We start from the raw sequence: 17900 nt of genomic DNA on the forward strand, positions 1-17900 counted from the left end.
TAATCATGAGGGCAGAATTCTCATGACCTAATCACCTCTTTTTAGGTCCCACCCATTGACACTGCTGCATTGGGGATTAACTTTTCTATGCATGAATTTTGAGAGACGCATTCAAACCATCACAGCTCAATACAAGTTAAATTAGATTAAGAGAAATGCCATTGTAAACTTTTAAAGTCATATTTTATCCATATTTTCCACATAAAATTAGATTAGCTTGAAAAAAAAAGACTCTGAATTTTTACTGTATTCATTGTTTTCTGACATTTTTCACCAGACAATTGTCATTCTAGATTTCTAGTATTAAAACCACATTCAGTAAAATGAGTTAATAATATTGCTTCTCTACCAAATTAAAGAGATATTTTCTACCATAGTTATATTTGACTTTGCCAAAATACAAATAAATTCACACACACAAAATAATACAAATACATATGTATAGCTATATGTATAAATATGTATGGATGCAGGAAAGAATTTCCAAGCAGTAATGAGAATTAAGAATAAAAGTGCTTTTTGGGATCTAATAATATTTTGCAATAATTTCCAAAAAAACATCCTCAGTAAAACATTCTGCCTCCTGGCAACATTAAAGACTAAATCCAAAGCCTAATGAAGCATAATATTATTGAATAAATTGCTTCTGTTTGTGTTTTCTTTATATGGCTCTGACAGCCAACTGCTTTCAAATATAGCCATTTGTTCTCACTATGTTACTTTCTACAAATAATAGGGTGTTACTGCTATCACTCTTGTGCTTCTTTGGTGGCATTTTTCATGCATGTAAAATAGTCTTGATCGGAATAAACTTCTAAGACATGTGTCTTAATTATAGAAGTATTAAACTCATTAAGTTGCAAAACATTTTATGATTTCTGAGGTAAGAATATTGAGGGCATTGAAATGTAGCTTTTAATATATATGTCAATGGTGCCCATCTCTGTTTCAATAATTTAAAGGCTACAATGATTTAACTTATTTTCAGGTAATGCAGTTTATTTGTGTATTCACTTCTATCTTTGCCTAAATTGAAACAAAACAAAACAAACAAAAAACAAAAATAATTACCCTTTAATGCTTCTTGTCTTACTGTGTTGGGCTGGCATAACAAAACCCCATTAGGGTTGGTGGCTTGAACAACAGAAATTTACTTTCTCACACTTCTGAGAGCTGGAAAGTCTACGATTAAAGTACCAGCTGATTTTGTTTCTGGCCAGGGTTCTCCTACTGTCTTGCAGATGGCTACCTTCTTGTGTCCTCACATGTCAGAGAGGGAGAGGTCTGGTGTCTCTTGCGATTCTTACAAGGGCACCAGCTTCATCAAGTTAGGATCTGACCTTTATGGCCTCATTTAACCCTTATCGCTTCCTCCCTTTCTCCAAACACAATCACACCTGGGGTTAGGGATTCAACATAAAAATTTCAGGGGGCATAATTCAGTCTCTAGAACTTTCTTAAGTCTGAAATTTATTTTTAATAAACTCTACAATGCTTATCTCCTATTCTACATAGTCCACGACCATTGTGGCCTCTTCCCTCTTCTCTAGAAAACATTGTTTTAATAATAATTCATCTTGTGGAAGATAAAGATTTTGATAATAATTAGGAAAATGCACCTGAATAGCTACCATTTATTTAGCAACTATAGTTTATACAGGAACAAAGGAGGAATCACAAAAACTAAAGAAATGTTTCCCCAATTAATTAGAACCAAAGGTAGGATTAGAACTTAACTATACTTTCTCAGAGTCCACGACATAGTCCACGACCATTGTGGCCTCTTCCCTCTTCTCTAGAAAACATTGTTTTAATAATAATTCATCTTATGGAAGATAAAGATTTTGATAATAGTTAGGAAAATGCACCTGAATAGCTACCATTTATTGAGCAACTATAGCATGACAATTACCCTGTATCCATTGCTTCATTCAAACCTCAGTGCTCCTCTATGACATATATTTTATTCTGTACATTTTCCAAATGAGGGATCTGAGGCATATTGACTTTTGCACAGTCTGAATCACTCTTCCAGTGATCTTTCCTCATTATTTATATCTAACATGTTATAAACAACAAGAACTCTCGGCAATGTTTAAAACTCTCTTGGGAGAAATGATCTGCCATATTGTTACATTTTTCACTTTCAAACTGATGCTACCAGTCTGATCATAGTCCATTTTAAAGATGCAAATGTGTGTTATATTTTCAATATGGAAGTTTTAGAAATCCCTTTTTTTGTATTATTTTAGTTATTTACTATATGTAAAGAAAGTGAGAGAGAGTTGGGTGATATTTGACCAAGTCTTCCATTAAAACATATGGTCGATGTCTAAAATCGAAAAACTCGGACCTTGAACTTTCTCCCAAGAGGCTTTGGTTTCCAGGCATATGCTTCTGATGGTTCCCCTTATGATATAGTGAAGTTGAATCATTTTCAACGTCAATATGTGCCCTGAGATAAACTGCATTTCTTTGTTTTAAGACAGTAGAACATGGCTTGTTGGTTATTATTTCCTCTGTGAGACTTTTTTTTTTTTTCCAATTCACTGGCACTTCTCCAGTGATACATCCTTCAGGAAAAGAAAACTTGCCAACACATTTTTCATCCCTGTAGTTTCTACTTTCACTCCCAAATATAACAGTTGACAACTTACATTGTACAACTGTACATCCATAGGATACTGAGGCTTGGAACCCACATCTCAGTAGAAAAATCAAGCAAAATTTTCATTGTAGGTGGGATTAATCACAAATGAAGATGCAAGGTTTGAAATGAGTCACCAAGACATTTAGACCCATTTTGGTACAAAATAAGGTAAAAATAAAAATGTAATCATTTTAGTACCAAAAAAAGAAAAATAGATGCTGCCTACTAATTTATAAAAAGTGACTACTTTTCTCATTTTCCAGAATTCAAGTCTCTTCAAACTTTAGGGCTCTTTTNTTCAGTAAAATGAGTTAATAATATTGCTTCTCTACCAAATTAAAGAGATATTTTCTACCATAGTTATATTTGACTTTGCCAAAATACAAATAAATTCACACACACAAAATAATACAAATACATATGTATAGCTATATGTATAAATATGTATGGATGCAGGAAAGAATTTCCAAGCAGTAATGAGAATTAAGAATAAAAGTGCTTTTGGGATCTAATAATATTTTGCAATAATTTCCAAAAAAACATCCTCAGTAAAACATTCTGCCTCCTGGCAACATTAAAGACTAAATCCAAAGCCTAATGAAGCATAATATTATTGAATAAATTGCTTCTGTTTGTGTTTTCTTTATATGGCTCTGACAGCCAACTGCTTTCAAATATAGCCATTTGTTCTCACTATGTTACTTTCTACAAATAATAGGGTGTTACTGCTATCACTCTTGTGCTTCTTTGGTGGCATTTTCATGCATGTAAAATAGTCTTGATCGGAATAAACTTCTAAGACATGTGTCTTAATTATAGAAGTATTAAACTCATTAAGTTGCAAAACATTTTATGATTTCTGAGGTAAGAATATTGAGGGCATTGAAATGTAGCTTTTAATATATATGTCAATGGTGCCCATCTCTGTTTCAATAATTTAAAGGCTACAATGATTTAACTTATTTTCAGGTAATGCAGTTTATTTGTGTATTCACTTCTATCTTTGCCTAAATTGAAACAAAACAAAACAAACAAAAAACAAAATAATTACCCTTTAATGCTTCTTGTCTTACTGTGTTGGGCTGGCATAACAAAACCCCATTAGGGTTGGTGGCTTGAACAACAGAAATTTACTTTCTCACACTTCTGAGAGCTGGAAAGTCTACGATTAAAGTACCAGCTGATTTTGTTTCTGGCCAGGGTTCTCCTACTGTCTTGCAGATGGCTACCTTCTTGTGTCCTCACATGTCAGAGAGGGAGAGGTCTGGTGTCTCTTGCGATTCTTACAAGGGCACCAGCTTCATCAAGTTAGGATCTGACCTTTATGGCCTCATTTAACCCTTATCGCTTCCTCCCTTTCTCCAAACACAATCACACCTGGGGTTAGGGATTCAACATAAAATTTCAGGGGCATAATTCAGTCTCTAGAACTTTCTTAAGTCTGAAATTTATTTTAATAAACTCTACAATGCTTATCTCCTATTCTACATAGTCCACGACCATTGTGGCCTCTTCCCTCTTCTCTAGAAAACATTGTTTTAATAATAATTCATCTTGTGGAAGATAAAGATTTTGATAATAATTAGGAAAATGCACCTGAATAGCTACCATTTATTTAGCAACTATAGTTTATACAGGAACAAAGGAGGAATCACAAAACTAAAGAAATGTTTCCCCAATTAATTAGAACCAAAGGTAGGATTAGAACTTAACTATACTTTCTCAGAGTCCACGACATAGTCCACGACCATTGTGGCCTCTTCCCTCTTCTCTAGAAAACATTGTTTTAATAATAATTCATCTTATGGAAGATAAAGATTTTGATAATAGTTAGGAAAATGCACCTGAATAGCTACCATTTATTGAGCAACTATAGCATGACAATTACCCTGTATCCATTGCTTCATTCAAACCTCAGTGCTCCTCTATGACATATATTTTATTCTGTACATTTTCCAAATGAGGGATCTGAGGCATATTGACTTTTGCACAGTCTGAATCACTCTTCCAGTGATCTTTCCTCATTATTTATATCTAACATGTTATAAACAACAAGAACTCTCGGCAATGTTTAAAACTCTCTTGGGAGAAATGATCTGCCATATTGTTACATTTTCACTTTCAAACTGATGCTACCAGTCTGATCATAGTCCATTTTAAAGATGCAAATGTGTGTTATATTTTCAATATGGAAGTTTTAGAAATCCCTTTTTTTGTATTATTTTAGTTATTTACTATATGTAAAGAAAGTGAGAGAGAGTTGGGTGATATTTGACCAAGTCTTCCATTAAAACATATGGTCGATGTCTAAAATCGAAAACTCGGACCTTGAACTTTCTCCCAAGAGGCTTTGGTTTCCAGGCATATGCTTCTGATGGTTCCCCTTATGATATAGTGAAGTTGAATCATTTTCAACGTCAATATGTGCCCTGAGATAAACTGCATTTCTTTGTTTTAAGACAGTAGAACATGGCTTGTTGGTTATTATTTCCTCTGTGAGACTTTTTTTTTTTTTCCAATTCACTGGCACTTCTCCAGTGATACATCCTTCAGGAAAAGAAAACTTGCCAACACATTTTCATCCCTGTAGTTTCTACTTTCACTCCCAAATATAACAGTTGACAACTTACATTGTACAACTGTACATCCATAGGATACTGAGGCTTGGAACCCACATCTCAGTAGAAAATCAAGCAAAATTTTCATTGTAGGTGGGATTAATCACAAATGAAGATGCAAGGTTTGAAATGAGTCACCAAGACATTTAGACCCATTTTGGTACAAAATAAGGTAAAATAAAATGTAATCATTTTAGTACCAAAAAAAGAAAATAGATGCTGCCTACTAATTTATAAAAGTGACTACTTTTCTCATTTTCCAGAATTCAAGTCTCTTCAAACTTTAGGGCTCTTTTCTCTCAATATAAATATTGTGATAAACTATGAAAATCCTGTAATGAGTTGAAATACAATTTTCTAAAAAGCTACATACATAAAATTTTGTATTTTCTGGTGCAACGATTAGACTTGGTTCCTAGTAATGAAGTGACCTTGCCTGTTGGCTTTGGTCTACATGCCCGGGACAAAACAACAACAACAAACAAAACAAGGAAACGCAAATAGAATAGAAACTTCTGTATCTCAATAGCTGCATCAATCCGCTCGAGCTGACATAACAAAATTCTTCAGACTGAGTGGCTGAGACAACCGAAATGCATTTTCTCACAGTACCAGAGACTAGAAGTTCAAGATCAAGGTACCAGCATGGTTAGTGGCTGGGGAGGGCTCCTCCACTGGGTTGCAGATGGCTGCCTTCTTGCTGTATGCTTACGTGACCTCTTCTTTGTGCTGTAAAAGAGAGCAAGCAAGTGAGCTCTCTGGTATCTGTCCTTACAAGGACACTAATTCTATCAGATCAAGGTCCTGCCCTTATGACCTCATTTAACATTAATTACATCATTAGAGGTGCCATCTCCAAATACAGTCACACTAGGAGTTAGAATCTGAACATATAAATTTGCAGGGAAACAAACATTCAGTCTGCCACAACAATCAACGATAAAACACAGATGTCCTTTATTTAGGAGCCATTCACTTTGTCTATTGTATCCCCATGCAATGTTCTGTGCTCATCATGTATACTTAGGTACACATGCGCAATCAGTTCACCTTCCTACAGGACAGGAAGACAAAAACGATTTTATGTCATATGTACAGCCACTTGGCAATTTATAGACAAAACTACCTTTGTAATCCTAGCCTCTCTAAGAACTCTCAGGGATTTTAAATAGCTGTCTCTGTCTCTAACTTTGTGAAGGTGTGGACAGCTATATTTGTCCTGTTAAGAAGTAAAGAAAATCATCATTTTTTTTTCAAAAGTGTTTACAGCACAGGTGCTTCTAATAAAGAGGTTTATGTTTACACTTGGCCTGATGGCAGGCAAATATTTGGTTTATTCAGGAAATAGAAAGATGGCTCAAGCCCTGAGTATGGGAAGGGATTTACAGTAACGATGGGAAGCATCTTTTCTGAGAAAGTATAGTTAGGTTCTAATCCTACCTTTGGTTCTAATTAATCGGGGAAACATTTATTTAGTTTTTGTGATTCCTCCTTTGTTCCTGTATAAACTATTCTCCATACGGCAGCTTGAGTGATCCTTGAAAAATGGAAATCAGACCATGCCATTCACCTGCTCAGTGGCCTCCAATGTCTCCCCATCACTCTATGACTAAAATCATTACTACTGTCCTTTGATCCTGCTCTGGTTTGGTAATGGTCTCAACCATTTCCACTACCAGTTTTACCCTTCTTAACTTTAATGTTGACACATGCTGCCCTGCTACTTCTTGACTATGTGAAGTTTCTTCCTATCTCAATCTTATCTTCCTATCTCAATCTTCCTTCATAGAATATAAATTATATTTCCCTAGCACCTGACAAATATTCAGCTACCATGTCTTAAACGAATGGTGAAATAGCAGTATTATGAACAAAAAATATTGCAACCAAAGGTGCTATCCAAATATGTAACTATCATTATAATGCTTTAATTAGAAAATTTCATTTAGGAGCCATTCACTTTGTCTACTGTAGCATACACCGTTACTTTGTTAACCTCCAGGTGAAATAAATATATATTTGAAGAAAGTGTTTCATTTGCCTTCTATTATTCTTTAAGTAGAACATGAATGGGAGAAGACAGAATGAATCCGTTCCTTTACATATTGCATTTTATCCTTAGAAAATTAGATAATAATAACTCAAGTTGGATTGGAATTTACTTATCAATCTATATTTACTTCAAAGAATCTGCTGAGAACGGGAGGCTGCTTCATAATTAATGACAGTTCAGATCATTACTCATGGCCAAATCTTTTCAGCAATGCTTCCAGAAGAATAAATCAGGATTAGGAAACTGGACATTTTGTTTCTATTTTGTGGAAGCCATGCACAAAAATCTTAGTTAAGGTTGATATTGAGAAATGACAATGTGCTAGCAGTCCTCACCCTCAGTGCCTCCTCAGCCTCGGAGTCCACTCTGGCAGGCTTGAGGAGCCCTTCAGCTTGCCACCGCACGGTGGGAGCCCCTCTCTGGGCTGGCTGAGGCTGGAGCCTCCTCCTTCTGCTTGCTGGGAGGTGTCAAGGGAGAGGCACTGGCGGGAACCGGGGCTGCACTCGCTGGTGGGCCAGTGTGAGATCCCTTGGGCGCCTATGCAGGCTCAGAGGGCGCCTATGCAGGCTCAGAGGGCCCCGCTCAGAGCGGCCCACTGGCGCCCCCGGCCCAGGGCAGTGAGGGGCTTAGCACCCAGGCCAGCAGCTGCAGAGGTTGCCCCCGGTCCCCCAGCAGTGCCTGCCCACCAGCGCTGCACTCAAATTCTCACCTGGTTTAGCTGCCTCCCGGCAGGGCAGGGCTCCAGACCTGCGCCCGCCATGTCTGAGCTCCCCTGCTGGGGTGGGCTCCAGCATGGCCTGAGACTCCCCAACGGGTGCTGCCCCCTGCTCCATGGCACCCGGTCCCATCTACTGACCAAGGGCTGAGGAGTGCAGGCGCAGCTCAGGACTGGCGGGGCAGCTCAGCTTGCAGCACCGGTGCAGGATCCACTCGGTGAGGCCAGCTGGGCTCCTGAGGGGGATAGGGACTTGGAGAACTTTTATATCTAACCAGAGGATTGTATGTGCACCAATCAGCACTCTGTGTCTAGCTCAGTGTTTGTAAATACACCAATCAGCACTCTGTGTCTAGCTCAGGGTTTGTGAATACACCAGTTGGTACTCTGTATCTAGCTAACCTAGTGGACACTTGGAGGACTAGCACTCTGTGACTCTGTGTCTAGCTCAAGGATTGTAAATGCACCAATCAGCACTCTGTGTCTAGCTCAGGCTTTGTAAATACACCAATTTGTACTCTGTATCTAGCTAACTGGCATTCTGTGAGTCTGTCTAGCTCAAGGATTGTAAACGCACCAATCAGCACTCTGTCAAAATGGACCAATCAGTTCTCTGTAAAATGTACCAGTCAGCAGCTCTGTAAAATAGACCAATCAGCAGGATGTGGGTGGGGTCAGATAAGGAATAAAAGCAGGCTACCCTAGCCTTCTGCCCCCTGGAAGTGCGGTTGTTTTGCTCATTGCAGTAAATCTTGCTGCAGCTCACTGGGTCCACATTGCCTTTATGAGTTGTAACACTCAATGTGAAGGTCTGCAGCTTCCCTACCGAAGCCCCCGAGACCACGAATCTACGCGGAAGAACAAGCAACTCCAGAGGCGCTGCCTTTAAGAGCTGTAACACTCACCAGGAAGGTCTGCAGCTTCACTCCTGACAGCGAGACCACGAACTGATCAGAAGAAAGAGGTTCCATACACATCTGAACGTCTGAAGGAACAAACTCCGGACACATCATCTTTAAGAAGTGTAACACTCACCGTGAGGGTCCGCGGCTTCGTTCTTGAAGTCAGTGAGACCAAGAACCCGCCAATTCTGGACACAATATCAGCTTGGCTAGGCATGAGAACACAGTTAACCGGATCTATGTGCTTTTTGACACTTGTGTGAGCCTGCTTTTGGGATACGCAGCCTAAGCCTTCCTTCCACTGGGTAAAAATGAAATGTCCTGACTGGCTGGTGTTTATGGTTATCTTTTTTTGGATGCTTTGATTCCAACTGATTTCTTCTCCATCTCCTTAACTACTGGCTAGCTTTTTATGGAAAAGTTGCCTTCTGACTGGGTGTGGTGGCTCATGCCTGTAATCCCAACACTTTAGGAGGCCGAGGCAGGTACATAGGGAGATCAGGAGTTCAAGACCAGCTTGGCCAACATGGTGAAACCTCATCGCTACTAAAGATTAAAAAAAAAAAATTAATCAGATGTAGTGGTGTGCACCTGTAATCCCAGCTTCTCGGGGGGCTGAGGCAGGAGAATCACTTGAACCCAGGGGGTGGAGATTGCAGTTTGCTGAGATTGCACCATTTTTCTACAGCCTGGGTGACAGGTAGGGACTTTGTCTCCAAGGAAAAAAAGAAACTGAAAAGTTGCCTTCCTCTCATGTCTCCCATTTCTTCTCTTGATTCTGTCTCTACCCTTTTCTAACCTTCTCTCTGTCCTGACTCTGTGGATTACACCTATGGGGTCTTTCATCCTCTGGTTCCCTGCTGGGTTCAGTTCATTAGAAGAAGAGATAAAAATAAGAACTTGACCTGTTTTCCCACGCCTTCTCTGCAGGCCCCTGGTTCTGGTGCTTTTCTCTGCCAGAGGTGGACAGACCATCCCTTGCACACATCTTTTATAATTTCCAATAGTCCCATGGCCCACTTAACAACTGTAGCCCTGTGAATAGAAATAGCCGTGCATATGGTGTTGGTCTGTTTCCTTCTAATTGACTCATTAAAGTATCCTCAAATTACTCAATTCTAGTATATGTCAACAGTTTTCTACTAGGATTATGATTATGCATTTACTCATCACCAAGGAAAAAAAGGTAATTCACATGTATCTGCTCCAAAAGGGCATATAAATTTGGGAAAAATCATGATGGCCTGACAAAGTAATGTAGCAAAAAGGTTAATAGTGTACTTTCAAATCTTTGTTCTGTCTTTTGTTAGTAATTTAAAATTTTGCATATTGATTTCCTCCCTAACATCAGTTTCCTCACCTGTAAAATGTGGAGAGTAATAATATCTACGTTTGAAATTATTCTGAAATATGACCTATATAAAATATATAGCCAAATGTCTGTCAAATACTAATTGTATAATGGTAAACTACAGCTTTAAATTGTCCCGATCTTACTTTGTATTAGAAGCTCAAAAAGCTAAAAAGTTACTTCAAAATTTACCCCCAAAAAATGCTGAATTGGAATTTGTGAGCTAGGGGTACAGGGAACTACATTTAAAAAATGACCTTCCAGCTGGACATGGTGGCTCACACCTGTATTCCCACTTTGGGAGACCGAGGCGGGAGGATTGATGGAGGGCAAGAGTTTGAGACCTAAGCACAATGAGCTATTCGATCTTACATTTGTCACATCTTCATAGCAGGTTAACGGCCCCAGTTCCAAGCATGCCAACAACATGTAAATAATAAAAAACGTAGAGTCAAGGCAAAGATGTAGAACTTCTACTCTAAGTTACCTTCTCCTTTTATCAGCATAAGAAAATACTTCAAAAAGTCTCTGTTGACTTGCCCTAAAATCTCATTGCCTAAAATCAGTCTCATGGCCTTCTCTCATTGCAAGGCAGTCTGGAGAAGAAATTGCCACTCCTGGTATAACTCCTGGTTATGTCTAATTGCTTTGCTTAACATCGTCAGCCAAATTGTTCATAAGAAAATCTGGCACCTCTTGACAAATCATCTCCTTTTATGGTACCAGGTTTCATGGTGCAGCTGGACAACACTTTTCCAGCTGCTGCTTCCCACCGCAAAATTCAATAGTGAATAAAATGCTTCGTAAGGGCAGTGTCCTTCAAGTATCTTTTAGGAGGAAAATGCCTTCATCATCATTACTATTAAAGCAAATCTATGTGAAAACTGAGTGAAACTCACAAAAAACATAGCTGGCTCAAGAGTGTCAGTAATATTTTTATTGTTTTTTTTCTGATTGTGCACATTGTCAGTGATTTGTTTTCTAATTTGACAAGATTTACAAAAATCTGTTTCATCATAAACCCATGTGCTTTGAAGTAAGTAGAAGATAGTATTGTCCTCACTGTTAAACTCCATTTCTTTCTTCTTTTCTCTATGCAGGTAAACTTGACCCTATTCTCTATCCAGGTAAATATGACCCAAACTGATAAAGTGAATACTATAAACAGAGAGCTGGGAATACATTCTGGAGCTCCTCACTCTCATCTCAAACTCCTGGGCTCAGGCAGTCCTTCTGCCTGGACTCCCTAAGTACTGGGATTATAAACGTGACCCACCACACCCATCCAGATTAATTATTCAACTGATTACAATGCCTACATGTTATGTTATTTGTTTTGTGTGATACTTAGCACATGACACATTCAAATTTTGTCTTTTGGAAATTTGTGAATTTTTTTTTCTGAATATGTTTTATAATCTGTTGGTTGAATCATGGATATGAAATCCATGTGTGTGTGTGTGTGTGTGTGTGTGTGTATATCCTATTAGTTCTGTTTCTCTGGAAAACCCTGACGAACACAAGGTGTATAAAGTACCTAGCATAGTTCCCGACAAAAAGTAGGTACTTAGAATATGTATTTTATCTGTCTTCCTTCTAAATTAGTACCAAAATAAGCAGAGCTCACCCTAAACAATGTTATCTGAAAGTTGCTAAGTACATCAGTTGTCAAAGATATGAGTGAAAATTTACAAGCATCGTCATCCATGAAAAATGGACACTCTTTCCATTTGCTCTGAGTCACTGCAACAGAGACAAAGCCCTCTAAATCTGAACGCCACAGGCAGCAGGTCCCTTGGCATCCTGGATCATAGAGAAATGTAGAAATAATCATCTAGATCACCAAAACGTGAACATGTCCTAAAACTGTCGGATTAGTTTTGCAGCTCAATGAAATTTCACCTTTTTGACTCACAGCTACTTAGAAAAGTTTTCATTGCTGTTTTATTATTTTGGTGAGAGACGGTGTTTGTTATTTTGTTTATTTGTTCTCAGGTAAAAGAAAACTGAGTTTAATAATAATATGAATTCAGGACTAGAGGAGTGATATGACATCTGTTTGCATGTGTAGTTTCTTGGCGGTCCCAATCTTGGAAAAAAATCATTTCTGTAAATAAAAATAGTCTGAAACAGATTATACGGAAGTACATCAGAAAAATAAATACAGAGTGTCTGGTATGATTTGAGGATGTTTATTAGTGAAGTTGTACTGAAGATATGGTGGGAGAAGTGTTTGTTTTTATGTAGTTTTACACAGTTGTGTTTTTGTCTAGTTTGATCAATGCTAGTCTTGTATCCTATGTCTCCGTTTCTTTGCCTATCAAGTGAATCATTGACCATATGGCTTCAGCTCCTTAGTTTGGCTGCTGAGGAGTAGGAAAAAAAAAAAAAAAAACAGTATCGATAAATGTGCAGACCATTTAGAACATAAGGTTGACATAGCTGATCCCTCCAGCACAGTTTCTAGAGAACTGGAACTTTGAATCTATTTTATTGAAGGCCAAATGTACCCTTTCCTCATCTATGTGCCTAGTTCATCTGCAGGGCCCTTCAGTGCCAAATTAAAATTGCTTACTATTTTGTGTGCATTGCTTATATAAGTGTTGCAATGATTTGTTGTGTTGGGAGAAGACATCTGTGTATCTAGGGAATCTATGCCTTTCTGTCTTTACTCTGCCCAATAATTTTCCTGGGCCTTAAATACTTTTCTTAATATCTTTGTAGTTATTGTTCTGGTAATTTTCCAAGACATATTGTATATATTGCATTACTTATTCCTTCTTTGGGATTTCTGACTTGCTTCGTAACAATATTATCCTATCTCAAGGATTACATTTTAGATCCAAATGTTAGAAAGGCATTAAAATTCTTGCTTTTTAAAGAGGTGGTAAAATTTAACATTGGTATTATGGAAACCACGGTCTTTCTTCATGAGGTTTCTACTCGCATCTTTGCTGCTGTTTGTAGTTTAGTACATCTAAGTAACTAAATTTATTTTATTTTATATTTTATTTTATTTCATTTCATTTCATTTCATTTTATTCTTTTGAGACAGAATCTCGCTTTGTTGCCAGGCTAGAGTGCAGTGGCATGATCTTGGCTCACTGCAACCTCCGCCTCCCGGATTCAAGCGATTCTCCTGACTCAGCCTCCCGAGTAGCTGAGACTATAGGTGTGTGCCACCATGCTCAGCTAATTTTTTTTTTTTTTTTTGTAGAGAAGGATTTCACCATGTTGGCCAGGATGGTCTTGATCTCCTGACCTTGTGATCCTCCTGCCTCGGCCTCCCAAAGTGCTGGGATTACGGGCATGAGCCACCATGCCTGGCCTATTATAATTATGATTAGTTATTTTTATTTGATTAAAATGATAAACATTGACCAAATTAGAGGGCAATTCTGCTTCTGGAAAACTAATTGTTGATTTGGCAGAGCAGAAAATTAAACAAAAAATGTTTTCTGTTAACTCTTTCACTGAGCTTTTCTTAACCTTGAAATAACCAAAGAGGACTAGTCACATTTTAAAGACAAAAGAGGCAATATCACTCTGAATCCAAATATTTTCATTTTTTCTGCCAGATCATACTTCATTTGTTGAACATTTTTTAGTGTAGTTCATTTGTTTACTTTGCCTATAGTAAACTACTGTATGAAAAATAATGTTTTATCTTTGCATAGTAAACTGTATCAAATTTTGTAGTTGTTTCTTTGAGTCACAATTAGGAAATACCTCACTCCTATGTTACAAAAGAATATACCATGCTTTCTTTGACTATTTATTTGAGGCTTTTGTTTGTTTGTTTTTATTGTCAGATATCTGATACATTGGAATTTATCCTGACACATTATTTGAAATTTGAACCTAGTTTTATCATTTTTCAGTAAATATTGGGACACCATTTAATATGGTTTGGCTGTGTCCCCACCCAAATCTAATTTGAAAATGTAGTTCCCGTAATCCCCACATGTCATGGGAGGGACCAGTGGGAGGTAATTGAGTCATGGGTGTGGTTATCCCCATGCAGCTGTTCTTGTGATAGTGAGTGAGTTCTTACGAGATCTGATGGTCTTATAAGGGACTCTTCCCCTTTGCTCAGCACTTCTCCTTCCTGCTATCATGTGAAGAAGGATGTGTTTGCTTCCCCTTCCACCACGATTCTGTTTCCTAAGGCCTCCCCAGGCATGCTGAACTGTGAGTCAATTAAACATCTTTCTTTTATAAATTACCCAGTCTTAGGCAGTTCTTTAGAGCAGCATGAGAATGGGCTAATACACCATCTATATACTGAAAAACTAGCCCAATACTACCCTTTGGTTTGAGATTCTAATTTTAATGTCTTATATTGCCGTATATACTTGGATCCATATCTGGACTATTTGTTGTGTACCATTGGTCTGTTCATGATCCAGTAAAATCACTTAGTGAATCGGAGGTGATGACTCATTCTTGTAATCCCAGCACTTTGGGATGCCAAGTCCAGCAGATCACTTGATGTCAGGAGTTCAAGACCAGCTTGGCCTACATGGTGAAACCTCATCTTTTCTAAAATTACAAAAATTAACTGGGTGTGGTGGCACATGCCTGTAATCCTCGCTGCTTAGCTACTTAGGAGGTTGAGGCAGGAGAATCACTTGAATCTGGGAGGCAGACACTGCAGTGAGCCAACATTATGTCACTGTACTCCAGCCTGGATGACAGAGCAAGACTCCATCTGAGAAAAAACAAAACAAAACAAAACTTACTGAAGCAAGCAGTTGCTCTAAGTCCTACTGTTACTGTCATGAAACATTTAGCCAATACAAGTGTATAAATTAATCATCAATTAAAACTTTGACGGATGCTAGAATTATACAAAAAATAATATAAGTAATATTCTAAATCATTTAAATTAAAAAGGTACTTATGTAAGTCACAAAGCAGAAATATGAAAATTAATGCTTCCAGAATATCCTAATACGTTGAAATTTATTAAAATAAATGCTGAATCCAGTTTGTTTGGTCCCATCCAATTATATCCCCAAATTTCACAATTAGGGAAATATACATAATCTGTCTACATTATTTTGTATGCATATGTACTCAACAACTCCTATAGTGTATTTTTTAGGAATAATTTAACATATTTTTAAATTTCTATAATTCATATATTTAAACTGCATTGAATGTGCACAATGAATTTTGTGAGATGGTTTTTATGATTTTTGTGTACATAGCTTCTGGAATTCATCACATTTCCCATTTCTTATTTGTTGATTTAATAATATCATTATTCCCTTCAACATTCTTCTACCTTTAATTTTATTTGGTTAAAAAAAAATACAGCCATAGGAGATAGCCCCTACCAAACACCACCTATCAGCTGTAGGAGATAGCACCTACCAAACAACACTCATCAAACTTAGTTATACATGATAATATATGTGTATATAATATATGTAATCACATATAATCACATAACACATATCACACATACCACATAACATAATATATGCATATATAATCACATATAACTATATATGCTATATATTTTACATATAATTCATATAATACATACACATATGCTATGTATATAAAGCATATATGTATATATATTTGTGTATACATATTTACTTGTAAAAATACATATGTGATACATAAAATGTATATAACCTAGTGTTTTTCACTATACTAGTGCTGCACAAGGGTAGATATGAGTCACCATTCCAACTCTTATCTCTAGGTTTGTTCTGCCTTCCCTTGTTTGACTCATTTGTAGGTGGTAGGAGTCAGTGATTTTAGGTTTACTTCCCTGATCACTCACACACACACAGACACACACACACTCCCCTTACCCTCTGCACCAGGCACTGAACTATTTAAAATAAAACCTATTATACACTGGTAATACTAACTTTAAGGGAAGAAGTCTGCTGTCGCCCCTCTATGCCTTCAGATATACAATGTTGTGTGTATTTCTTCTCACTCCTCTCTGTCTACACTTTAACCAGGATTTATGTCCTGTGAGCCAGAGGATGGACTGGCAGGCTGATCTACTTAATTTCAATGGCCCTCTACTTTATTAGGTTTATGATCCCCTTAATTTTAAACTTTGATTGTCTTTAGGTAGGGCAGAGTCTGTCCGTTCCTTGTCTTATGTCAGTCTTCTTCACATATTTATTTAATTACTCTGACCTTAATATCATCTGCATCTTTTTAAACTTCTGCTGAAGCCTGTTTCCTCCTGTCCATATTCTGCAGTTTTAATCTATTTCCCTTTAAGTGTGTGGTCAACTAGGATGCCTATCTTCATCTACCAAATGTACTTACAAACATACATACAGTGTACTTTTTTTTTTTTTTTTTTTTTTTGAAGCTGTATTCTATTCCAGCAATCCTTGCTTTAATGCAGAACTATGACTTCAGGCACAACTGACACCCAGATCTTCCTAAAAGCCTTATCACTGTGGCCAACTCCATTATGTGGACCAGTCCCCCCAGTCTCATCTTCAGCAGCTTTCTAGGTCTTTGAGATTTGAACACCACTTTGCACATTGTTGGTCACTGGTACTGTTTTGATGGGAACTATAATCTCTTCTGTTGTAATTGCTAAACCTTAATCATTTTGGTTTAGTTGTGACACTCAGAAAAGCCACCTCCAGAGTGCATTGCTTTTCGGCCAATGTGTAATGAACAGATAATTGGCTTTAAAGTGAGAAAAATGAAAATTCAAAAAGTTTCTCTTATTATTTTCATAAATTGCTGTATTAGTCTGTTCTCACACTGCTATGAAGAAATACCTGAGGCTGGATAATTTATAAAGAAAGCAGTTTTAATTGACTCAGAGTTCAGCATGGCTTGGGAGGCCTCAGAAAACTTACAATCATGGCGAAATGGGAAACAAACATGTCCTTCTTCATGTGGCAACAGAAAGAAGAAGTGCTGAGCAAAGTGGGCAAAGCCCCTTATAAAACCATCAGATCTCGTGAAAACTCACTCACTATCATGAGAATAGCAGCATAGGGCTAACAAATTACCTCCTGTTGTGTCCCTCCCATAACACATGGGGATTATGGGAACTACAATTCGAAGTGAGATTTGGGTAGGGACACAGCCAAACCATATCATTCTACCCCTGACCCCTCCCAAATTTTATGTTTTCACATTTCAAAACACAATCGTACCTTTCCAACAGTCCCCCAAAATCTTAACTCAGTCCAGCACTAATCTGAAAGTCTAAGTTCAAAGTCTCATCTGAGACAAGGCAAATCCCTTCCATCTATAAACATGTAAAATCAAAGGAATGTTAGTCACATCTAGATACAATGCAGGTATAGGCATTGGGTAAATACACCCATTCAAAATGAGAGAAATTGTACCGAACAAAGGAGCTAGAAGCCCCATGTAAGTCTGAAATCCAACAGGGCAGCCGTTAAACATTAAAGTTCCACAATGATCTCCTTTGACTCCATGTGTCACATCCAGGTCATTCTGATGCAAGAGGTGGGCTCCCATGGTCTTAGGCAGCTCTGATCCTTGACTCTGGAAGTTACAGCCTCCCTCCCAGCTTCTTTGATGACTAGTATTGAGTGTCTGCAACTTTTCTAGGTGCACAGTGCAAACTGTCAGTGGATC

The sequence above is a fragment of the Rhinopithecus bieti genome, unplaced genomic scaffold (genome assembly GCF_001698545.2).
Source record: "Rhinopithecus bieti isolate Rb0 unplaced genomic scaffold, ASM169854v2 scaffold_6782, whole genome shotgun sequence".
Taxonomy (NCBI): Eukaryota; Metazoa; Chordata; class Mammalia; order Primates; family Cercopithecidae; genus Rhinopithecus; species Rhinopithecus bieti.